Genomic DNA, 11,227 nt, shown 5'->3' with positions numbered 1-11,227 from the left:
CGTATATCAAAATTTGTGGATGCGCCCTCGTAGATGACTGTCTAGACCTGGTCTTGCTGGAAGTCAGCTTTGATAAACTCCGGTTTAGTTATGACTAAATGAAGCCAAAAAGTACAATAATTTTCCCTTGGCTGGTAGTGAAGGAGCTAATTATATATAAGAAAATGGTGACATCAATGATGTAGCCTACTATTTTACTTGCTTGAAATCTTAGACTCAGTGAACTTAGTAAACAAGCGGAGGTCATGGATGTCAGTGGGGCCTCCGTTCTAAAACAGATAACCTAATTGGTTTAGTGGTCAGACAGCTGCCATGCAGTTAGCTGATCCTGACCCACAAGGTAGTCTGCGTCTCGCCCATTCTCAGACCTCGTGTGTTGGAATTTGTATCAAACTTTTTTTTTTTTTTGGGTGAAGAAGAAACTTTAATGATAAATGTCGTCAAAAATCTGACGATTTCATTTCTGTTCCAAAAATAACAAAGTGTAGGCTTCATTGCATCAATCAGCAGTGGGGCTTTGTTGTTATAATTGTAAGGGACCAATGACGGCTTGTATTTTTGCAGAGTGGAGCTAAGGTACAGATAATAGCTCAGAGGAGACTCGTTAATTCCCCCTTGCAATACTCACTCAAGCACCCCTCCCTTCCCAAACACACACATACACACGTTCAGTAACACACGCATGCTTCATGTTCCATTTGGCTTACCCCTGTCATTATCCCATGGCAGATGTGACCCATGCCATAAAACCACTGCACCAGTAACTAAAAAAGACCCGCCCTCCTTTTTTTAAACCATTAACATAAAAGTTTATGCCAGTCCGACTCCGACTTCTGTTTTGTCCTGACACAGGATAACTAAACACAATTAAATTGACATGCAAATATTCGCGTGTATACACCCTGAAAATTCATTTGAGGTTGTGGACTACATCAAAACGTCAAATGAAATGAATTATATATTCAAACCACTCTGTGGGAATTTTTTTTTTTTGCAGTCATTATTGACTGGCCTCCATCAAACATATACAAACAAATAATGAGAATGTTAAGTATAAAGTACGGTAGATTTTGGTTTCTCAAGAATGATACGGTGAATGTTTTGGTGGTTTTACATCAATTCGATTTCATACTTTGAAACAAACAAAAACGATGTTTATGTTAGATTTGTCTAACATTTCTTCTTCTATTAAATAACTTAAGCAAGACGCTGCTATTAATCATAATGTGATGGGCAATATGCAATAGCTTACAATCCATATATTTTTAAATAACTTTTAAAATAAAAGATACATACACGACCGCATTTTTTACTGCTTTATTAAAAGTATTTGGATTATTATTTAATCAAATCCTGTAGAATCATAAAACAAACTGTTCGCAGATGCTGGTTGACTTATGATTTGTTCAGGTTTTGAAAAGTTTGTTTCATTGGACGCAATGGAGATATAAAATCCCTTCCAAACTGTTTTATTTTTTTTTGGAGAAAAAATACTGCAAGCTTTTCCCTGTTGAAATACAAAACTTAAAAAGTGAGAAAAAAAAAAAAAAATCTTAATTACTAATTATCACACAGGTGTTCAAGAAGTTAAAATACTTTTAATTGCAAAAGATAAAAACACAAAATTGGATATATTATAAAACTATGACTGCACAACCCAGAGACAATAATAAATAAATAAATAAATAAATAAATAAATAAATGCACAACCCGCAGACGATAAAAATAAATAAATAAATAAATAAATGCTGGACTGAACAAAAGTGAACAAAAAAATAATGCAGTGTCACATTTATTAATTTTTCAAGTAGCAGAAGACTATTTCCTAGTTGATGGAGGATCTAACCAGCCATAGCGATGATGTTACATGATTCTGCAGTTGGAACATTATCCATACCCTCCATTGACGTCATTGTGGCCAAAATCATAAGAGTAAATATCTGTTTCTGCACCTTTATCCAGATCCTCACCAAAATGTGACACGTTCTTCCTAGGCCAATTATCTGACTTGCTACAAAGTTGTGTAGATATTAGTGTTTTGTTTTTTTCTTATCCATAATATATATGTCTTACTGTTTGATGTCAATCTTTATCTCTCTCTCTCTATATATATATATATATACATATACATATATATATACATATATATATACATATACATATATACATATATACATGTATATATACATGTATATACATATATACATATATACATACATATATACATACATATATATATACATATATGTATATACATATATACATACATATATATATATATACATATATACATACATATATATATACATACATATATATATACATATATACATACATATATACATACATATATATATACATATATATATACATATATACATATATACATACATACATATATACATACATATACATATATATACATATATATACATATATATACATATATATACATATATACATATATACATATATATATACATATATATATACATATATATATACATATATATATATACACACATATATACACACATATATACACATATATACACATATATATATACACATATATATATACACATATATATATACACATATATATATACACATATATATATACAAATATATATATACACATATATATATATACACATATATATATATATATATATATACATATATATATATATACACATATATATATATATATATATATACATATATATATACATATACATATACATATATATATATATATATATATATACACACATTGGTCACGCCACTAATGTGATGATTCAGTCTTTCAATTCCCTGTTTATTTCATTCCTTAACCTCTGTCCATGGCTCACGGGGCAAGGTCGTCAGGTGAGGTTACATGTCTTTTGTCTGCAATCGCCCAGCAGATAAATCCGTGATGAAGTGGTCATCGAGAAAAAGCATGACCCGGAGGTCACGGCCGAAACCAAGACTGTGATTCATTATGGGACACAGTGACCGAGCTACCTGATTAATGCAGCTCTGCATGTCGGGTTTCTTGAAGAGTTAGATTTCTTTTTCTTCTATGAAAGAAGTGATGAGTGTGGGTGTTGTGTAATGAGTTTCTTGTGTGCAGCATGATTGTCTATGAAATTATATTTGTTTAACACGGCAGCTGTGATTCATTTACATAGCTCGGGCCCTGCTGAATGACAATCCAATTAAACATAAAGTAAATGTGATATAAGGCTAAATCACAACCATAAGTCACATGGTGAAGAGCCAAATACGAAACCTGCCAAGCCGATTGCAGACTAACGAGCTCTGCATATTGATCCTTTTTAAGCGTCACAAAATACCGGAGTGCATTTTTATGGCAATTACAAAAAGGTAATTTGAACAAAACCGTTAAGATATCCCTTAAAGAGGTTCTCCTATGCAGCCCCATAAGTCCAAATATGGCTATGATGAATATTGCATTTGTGGAATATGCGTTAAGAAGCAAAATCCACCTGTTTTTTAAGCTATCTCAGGGGGCAGCCATTTTGTCACTTTTGTCGACTGAAAATGACATCACAGTTGCTCAGTGCTCAGCTATTGGCTAATCATAGCTAAGCTTCATAAAACAGGTGAGCTGTGATTGGGCGTTAGATGAGCCTTGCAACTGTGATGTCATTTTCAGTGGACAAAATGGCTGTCCCAGGAGATGGATAAAAACGGGCGGATTTTACAGCGTAACTCATATTCCACAAATGCAATATTAATCAAAATACCATGTTTAGACTAGTGAAGGCACACGGAACATGTTATTGTAAGATGGTTTATTTTTTCTGAAATAGTAAGATGATTTATTTTTACTAGGAGTAAAAATAAATCATCTTACATTATAATAAAGATTTTTGGGGCTAACTTCTTTAAGTAGGTTGAGAGGATTGTTTTTTAATTTGGATTTTGATTTAATTTTTTTTATTTTAATATCATTCAAAATAGCATGTTGAATATGCTGATTTAAATTATATCAAGTCCACAGTCTTACACAAGACCAATAGGATAAACAATTTATTGTGCTAAAAGTGTTAAATCTTTTTGAAGGCATAGAGATTTTACTTTCGCTTTATTACTTTAGTTTATGTAATCCTATTTAAATATCAAAAGTATATATGAGTAATACTTACTGAGTGTACTGCAGTAATGCTATCTCATGCATTTGTTTTTGTTTTCATTTAACAAGTTTTGTTTTTACTATGCAATGTAATGGTCGCAAAAAACTCATGGGCAATTTCGAGTCTTCAATTTAAGATGTATGTTCTTAGAACATGGGAGGAAGGTTCGGAGTCAATATTTGACACAATGAGACTTTTACTTGCTACTTTTTGTTGCACTGACTGATATATGTTTATTTATTCACGTTGTTTAACCTGTTCAGACCTAACTAATGAATAAGAGCCGCCTCATTTGCTACTCTCCCCACCTGTGTGCACAGGTGCTTCAATTCAGCAATCAGCCACTGTTTAAGCCTCTCCTGCTTACTTTCTCTTTATTCTGCTCTCATGCAAGACTCTCCTGCACTTTGTGTTTGCCACTCCCCATCACTGTTTGCTTTTATGGTGCAACAACAATGCAGTCCGCGTTTCCCAGTTGGTCCACTACCAGTGAATTGCGGAACATTGAATGTCTGTTTATTATTGATTTTCTTTGGAACTGTTGTGTTCAACATTAAAAGTGTTTTACCGACTACTTTGGTTTGGTGCACTCTCTTTGGATTCTGCTCTAACGAGTGACAGCAGGAGTTTCCCCTTTGCTTTTTTTTTTTTTTTTTTTTTTTTTTTAACGTCACGTAGTTTCAAAACAAATGCATTTTTTATATGTGGAATTATTCACTTAAAAATATGTCACCATTTTGTGTGATTATTTCATATACTGTTAAAAAAAAAGACTGATCGTTGCACGATGCTGCATCATCATCCATTTTCTGTATTGCTTGTATCGGATGGTGTACAGTATTAATATTGTTTTAGCTTTGACCACGGTACTCATTTTAACTGAAAAGACCAGTATGTGGCAATAAATGAGTAATGGGTATCACTTGACAAACCTTATCAAAAGTTTATACATTTTATTTATTTATTTTTTTTTTTAATAATTTTACAGCTTTTGCTCAACAATACAGGAGCACCAACACCTTCCGGTATTGTTAAAAGTCAGAGTCAGTAGTTTGGAAGTGGTTATTAATGATTTACAATGTGCTGACGGCATCATTATTAAGATTGTATAAGCCATTAATAAGCATACCGTCATTGTAAAGTTGGGCCCAACATTGTACCAGTCAAATCATTATTTGTAACCGTTGGCCTCCTGTTCAGCAATGCCGGAGGGCCTTTATGTGCAACTCCACCTGCTATCCAGCCATCAACCGAAGCATGGTCCAAGACACCACACATCGCCCTTACGTTTTAGCAATTGCGTGCGTTTGACCCAGGGGGTGAGCAGGGATCAGAGTTAGAAGCCACATCAGAACAGAGCACTCCAAGAAGGGATAAGCTCTACTTATGCAGCTTTGGGGAGGGTGTCGTTGTGTGTATGCATGTATTTGTTTGGGCCAATTCCTCTGTGTGAACACTCTTTTCATGTGTATATATGGTTTTGGTTTTAATGAGTCCGCTACCCCTGTGACCCCGCCTTGTCAGAGTTGCAGTGGGGTTATTGTGTCGTTGTAAAATACAGGTCATGGTCTACTGATTGACTGAGCCATTTCAATGCAGAAAGGCTTGTGAGGCTGAGGTCAGCTTGTATTTGAATTTTGAGACTTTTCAAACGTACATTGTGTTATTTCTTTGGCCATCAGAGCATGTTAATTGTGAAGAGTAGGAGGTGTTGAGTATAGACAGAAACATTGAATAAGAGTGAAGTACAGCATTTGCGCAATTGTGGCTACTTGTCGCATAATATCCAGTACTGTGCCAAATAAATCCAAATGAGCAAATATTTCTTCCAGGATGTGAGACAATGCCAGGAACATTTTTTTAAATCTGAGATTTTAGATATATTTCTATAATATAGTATGTATTTTCCAGAATATAAGGTGCACCTGTATATTAGCCGCAACAACTCTTTTTGGGAGAAAAATGAAAAAAATGCTAGACAAGCTGCACCAGGCTATAAGCCACAGTTTTCTATGTTGAAAAAAATTACCTGTCTACTGCATGTACAGAACGATTTTGTACTGTGACTGCACATAAAGGTACATAAAAAGATTGTTAAAACAGTGCCTTTTACCACGGCAACAACTTTGCAAATTAAAACAGAACAGACCCAAGAGAAAAAATTGGATATTTATTTTGTGTATTAACTATAGCGCCCCTACTGCTGAAATAAAAATCCACAGAAAAGCAACACCGTCGTATTAGCCACATGGTTCAAAATCTAGGAAAAAGTAGAGGCTTAGAGTTCTGAAAATACGGTATATATATATATATATATATATATGTATGCGTGCGTGCGTGTGTGTGCGTGTGTGTGTGTCAAAATTCCTATACAATACATTTTTCAAACATATATTTTTTAAAATATTAGGAATTTTATATCATGTAATAATTATGTTGTGTGGAGATGCGAGGCCAGCATTGCTGTAAAGTTTCTTTCATTTTTTTTTCATTTCTAGAACTCAATAATAAAGTTACTCAATCATGAAAACCGCGGCACGGTGGACGACTGGTTAGCACGATGGCCTCACAGTGAGAGACAGCATCGGGCTTGGGTTCGATCCCGGCTCCGGCCATCCTGTGTGGAGTTTGCATGTTCTCCCCGTGCTTGCGTGGGTTTCCTCCGGGTACTCCGGTTTCCTCCCACATCCCAAAAACATGCACGGCAGGCCGATTGAACACTCTAAATTGTCCCGAGGTATGAGTGTGAGTGCGGATGGTTGTTCGTCTCTGTGTGCCCTGCAATTGGCTGGCAACCAGTTCAGGGTGTCCCCCGCCTACTGCACGAAGATAGCTGGGATAGGCTCCAGCACCCCCCGCGACCCTAGTGAGGAGAAGCGGTACAGATGATGGATGGATGGATAGAATCATGAAAACCATACTCAGGACATACCAATCAACTTTAACCTAATTGCTTCATTGCATCGTGACATTGCGGTACCTTTTACCTGTTGGTGCTGACATAGCTCAAGAAAAGGAAGGTCTGCTTTAATGGACTTGCCGGTTTGACCCTAATCTGTTCAAATGCCCGTCTGTCGGCAACAACACCTCAATCAGCATGGCTGCATCTCCCCAGTGAAGCAGCCACACCCGGTAACACCTTTGAACATGATAACATAGATGAGATGAGTAGCGATAAACTGTTCTCGCTTGGAAGGACAGACAACATTTACAGTCCGGTTAAATGAGCCTGCAGCCATTTGGCACGACTCGTTGCTATCGACAGTATTCTAATGGAATATTAATGAAACCTGCTCTCCGGTGAATTTTTTTCTTTTTTTATTTATCGACCTGTGCAGTCAGTCAAATCATGCACACCTCAACTTTCAAATTGATTCAGCTTCCAGAAGGAGTGAAATTCATTTTTTTTATCATCAAAATGCATTTTTATGCATTTGCATGACTGCTCACCTTGCACTCATGCAGACACACCAATGGCTACCATCTGACTAAAAACTAAGAGGTTAATATCTCATCCACTCAGGAAGAGGGTATGCATGTTTAGGCGAGTGATATAGTCCGGAAAAATTAAGATAAAGATTACCTGTTAGAAAACTCTGCCCTCATTTTCCCAGGCTGTCATGCACAGCTGCTGGTATTGTTTAACATCCTGTTACAATGGGACCTGGATTATTGGTCTCTGACAGGAGGAGAGGGAATGTAACAACATGGATTTTTATCCTGGATAAATCTGTTATCTGGGACTAGTACGAGCGGGATATTCTCTGCAAGGGGATTAAAGCACAAGGGAGAATAAAGCAATATGGGAGTAATCCCATCCAGTTTCCTGCTTCATATTTAATAAAACCGACAGTCATGAAGATATTTTTGTCTCGTTGTAAGGAAAATGGTCATTATCCAATTATGATTGTGATTATATAGTTGTTGTTTTTTTATATATATTTTATTATATACATATTTTTATTTTTCATTATTAGAGAATCTATTTAGTACCCCAATTAACAATTAATGGAAATTTACCGGGCATTGTTTTTTTTTTTTTAATGCAAGGACACATTCTGGTACTATTTTGGACTCAATCTCTACGCGCCAGACATAACAGTGTTCTCATTTTCTAGATTTGAAACAATGGGACTTTTATTTGAGCTCATCGTTAGCTTTGTTAATTTGCATCCAGTGACCCACTTTCACAGTTTTACTGATATTACGATGCACCACATATGGAATACTAAACCTTATTTACATGTCTGGTCACGAAAGTAGCGTATGTTTAATCAAAATGTAACATGTATTGCTGTTGATCCCCCCGACCCCTCACTAAGGCACCTCCTACAACTAGATTAGCACCCAACGACCTCTAATCTCAAATGGGATTACACTAAATTGCTAATATATTTACTTGGATTTCATCACATTTTGTCACCAGGAAAATTTGTGAGCAATAATGTATTGCCATTTCTCTTGCGGAAAACTAATTTCAGCTCATTTCTGATGGCGGATGATAAATAATTTTTGATCACCGAGCAGTTTAGTTCCCAAAATTCAGAGTTTTAAATTATTGCGCTGGAGCACCAAAATGATTAAAAGCCTCAGGTCATAATACTCAATAGGTTTTACATAGATATTGTTTCCATATAATACCCACATTCCCCAAAATCCCCATATGGTTCTTGCGACGTTCGTTCTGACAATAGCAAGTAGGTGGAGACTGATGACCCTGTTCATGCAACCTGGGTCTTCGCCTCAATAGCCTTTAATAGGACACACACAAATGGACACAAATATTTATGGTGGCAATTTAGTTTCTCGAGGTATTTATTGGAATGATATATCATTCACAGTGTGTACACTGACGAATCACATACATACCGACAGAGCGAGGCAGTCCATCTCGGGGGCGGTATGGCCGGCCTGACGCCTATTTTGGAGGCGGGCATTGGGGGGTGACAAATTTTTTTAAAAGGAGCGACTAATCAACCCTTGTGCGTGTGATGTGGTCACGAGACGGCCAAAAGTTCATCTTCACCCACTCGGCAAAATGGGCAAAATTGACTCCGATCACATCAAAAGCGCCATTACCAACTGGGCGTACTTATTTGCATTGAGCACGTTCATGCAGAAGAAGAAAGAAGAAGAATCATATGAAGAAGAAGATTCAAATATTTACATTCAGAGCAGAATGAAATCTTATAATGTTGTTTCATGTACTGGCCCTTTAACATAGTTCAGCTCCGCCCACTGTGTAAAACGGCTATTTTATGATGTTGAAATAAACTTCTGCCGTTAGCTTGTCTCCCACAACGGCGTCATGCACGGACGCTTTTCTTGGGAGGAGAGGGGGTGGACGGCGCCAAGTCGGGGTGGCTACAATTTTTAATGAATCAGGCCCGAGGGTTGAAGCTAGAAGGTAATCCAGGTCGTGGCTGGAGGGCGGGCGAATGACTGGCAAAAAAGGTTTAAGTGCCCAGCTCTGCAAACCAATAATTCAAATAAATCTGTTTCTTTGTAATAGCTCTTTCATACTTCGGTCAAACATATCATTATGCATGAAAACGTTGGAAATAAAGAATTCTATTGCATCATTAGAAAACAACGTAATTCACAGATGAACAGGGCGACAGCTACAAGGTGACCACCACATATTGTGGGTACATTTTTAACATCTGATTTTGCTTCCATTTTCCCATTGATTCAGTATTTATACATCACTTTATACTCTGCTATAATACATTTGTGTGAGCTGTATATTTGATGTACAATTATATAAGTCAGAGTTTGGAGTCTTACAGTCAATGTGAATCAAAATCACATTTTCATACCATATCAGGCTCGCAGAAAAAGCATACATATTCCAAACTTGCCCAACACATTCACAATACAAGTAAAAAGCGACTATTAGAATTGCAAAGAATTAAGAAATGAAATTGTGATTTTTTTTTTTTTTTTTTAGACATTTTTGCAATATGCAAAGCGGTGTCGGCCATTTGTAACAGTTGATCATTCTGATTGCCTGTTGAATGAGATCAGTACGCAAAACCGTTTTAACGGAAAAGAAAATTGCATTGGCTCGTAAAGAGCATCAAAACCTTTTTGAATTGATGAGTGTGTTGAACAAGTCTCTGGTTATATGTTCATTTTATTTCATGAAACCCTGACTGTTGGATGGTCTCATAAATAATGACTTCTCAGTTATATAGAGGGGCATGAACACATGCATGCGTGCATGTGCGCGTGCTGGCATGAATGAACTGTGACATATGCTACTCTCACATAATGGGCAATCACATGCAGTCACTCCCCCCTTGTATGCACACAATGAACAAGCGCGCACACACACAAACACAATAGACGTGGGACTGTGTTGGTTTGAACCAGAACAGTTAAAGGCAGAAGGCTAATGAGGGCACCACTGCGCCTATTGTTGAATAGATACACATGACGAACAAGCCTCAGTTGTTTTATCGTTGCATTTTCGTGTTATCTGTTTTATTTTATTTGTTTTAATTTAAATCACATTAGCCTTTACCATTTACTCCCAAAGTGGCCACAGTGGTTTGCTGTTGTTTCCCGTTAGCAGAGATGATCACAGCCTGCAGTGTCTGCATCGATCCGCAAGTCTCCTGAGTCCAGCACACATTCAACCAATGTCCCTGTGGTGACTATTGTAGCTGAGTCGCCATCAAGACGGATAACAATCCCAAATTCATCAATTAATAATAGGGTGACGTAGCAACGCCAAAGTCAATAATGTAATGCCATTATAGTCGCGTTGGTTTTATCGAGTACTACGCAACGCTTAATTTTGCATCTTTTTCTTCTAATTCTAACTGAAAATATTAAGAACATCCGCAAAATCAGTTTCAACTGACGTTAGGCTTGTATGAAACTTGAAAACTTGAAAACAGTATAAAGTCCCTAAATGACCTCAAGCAAATGGCATATCATACAAAGCCAGTTGGACTCTTGGCCAAGAAAAATTAAATGTGAAAGAATTGAATGTTTTAAGTTTAGACAAGACAAAGCACTGCCTTTTGCCCAAAATCTTCTATGATAAATTCCATTTTACCCACAAGCATAAAGAA

The sequence above is a fragment of the Idiotropiscis lumnitzeri genome, chromosome 20 (assembly GCF_059441095.1).
Source record: "Idiotropiscis lumnitzeri isolate Australia: NSW breed Sydney's pygmy pipehorse chromosome 20, RoL_Ilum_1.0, whole genome shotgun sequence".
In the NCBI taxonomy this organism is placed as follows: Eukaryota; Metazoa; Chordata; class Actinopteri; order Syngnathiformes; family Syngnathidae; genus Idiotropiscis; species Idiotropiscis lumnitzeri.
This window is presented reverse-complemented; position numbering follows the sequence as displayed.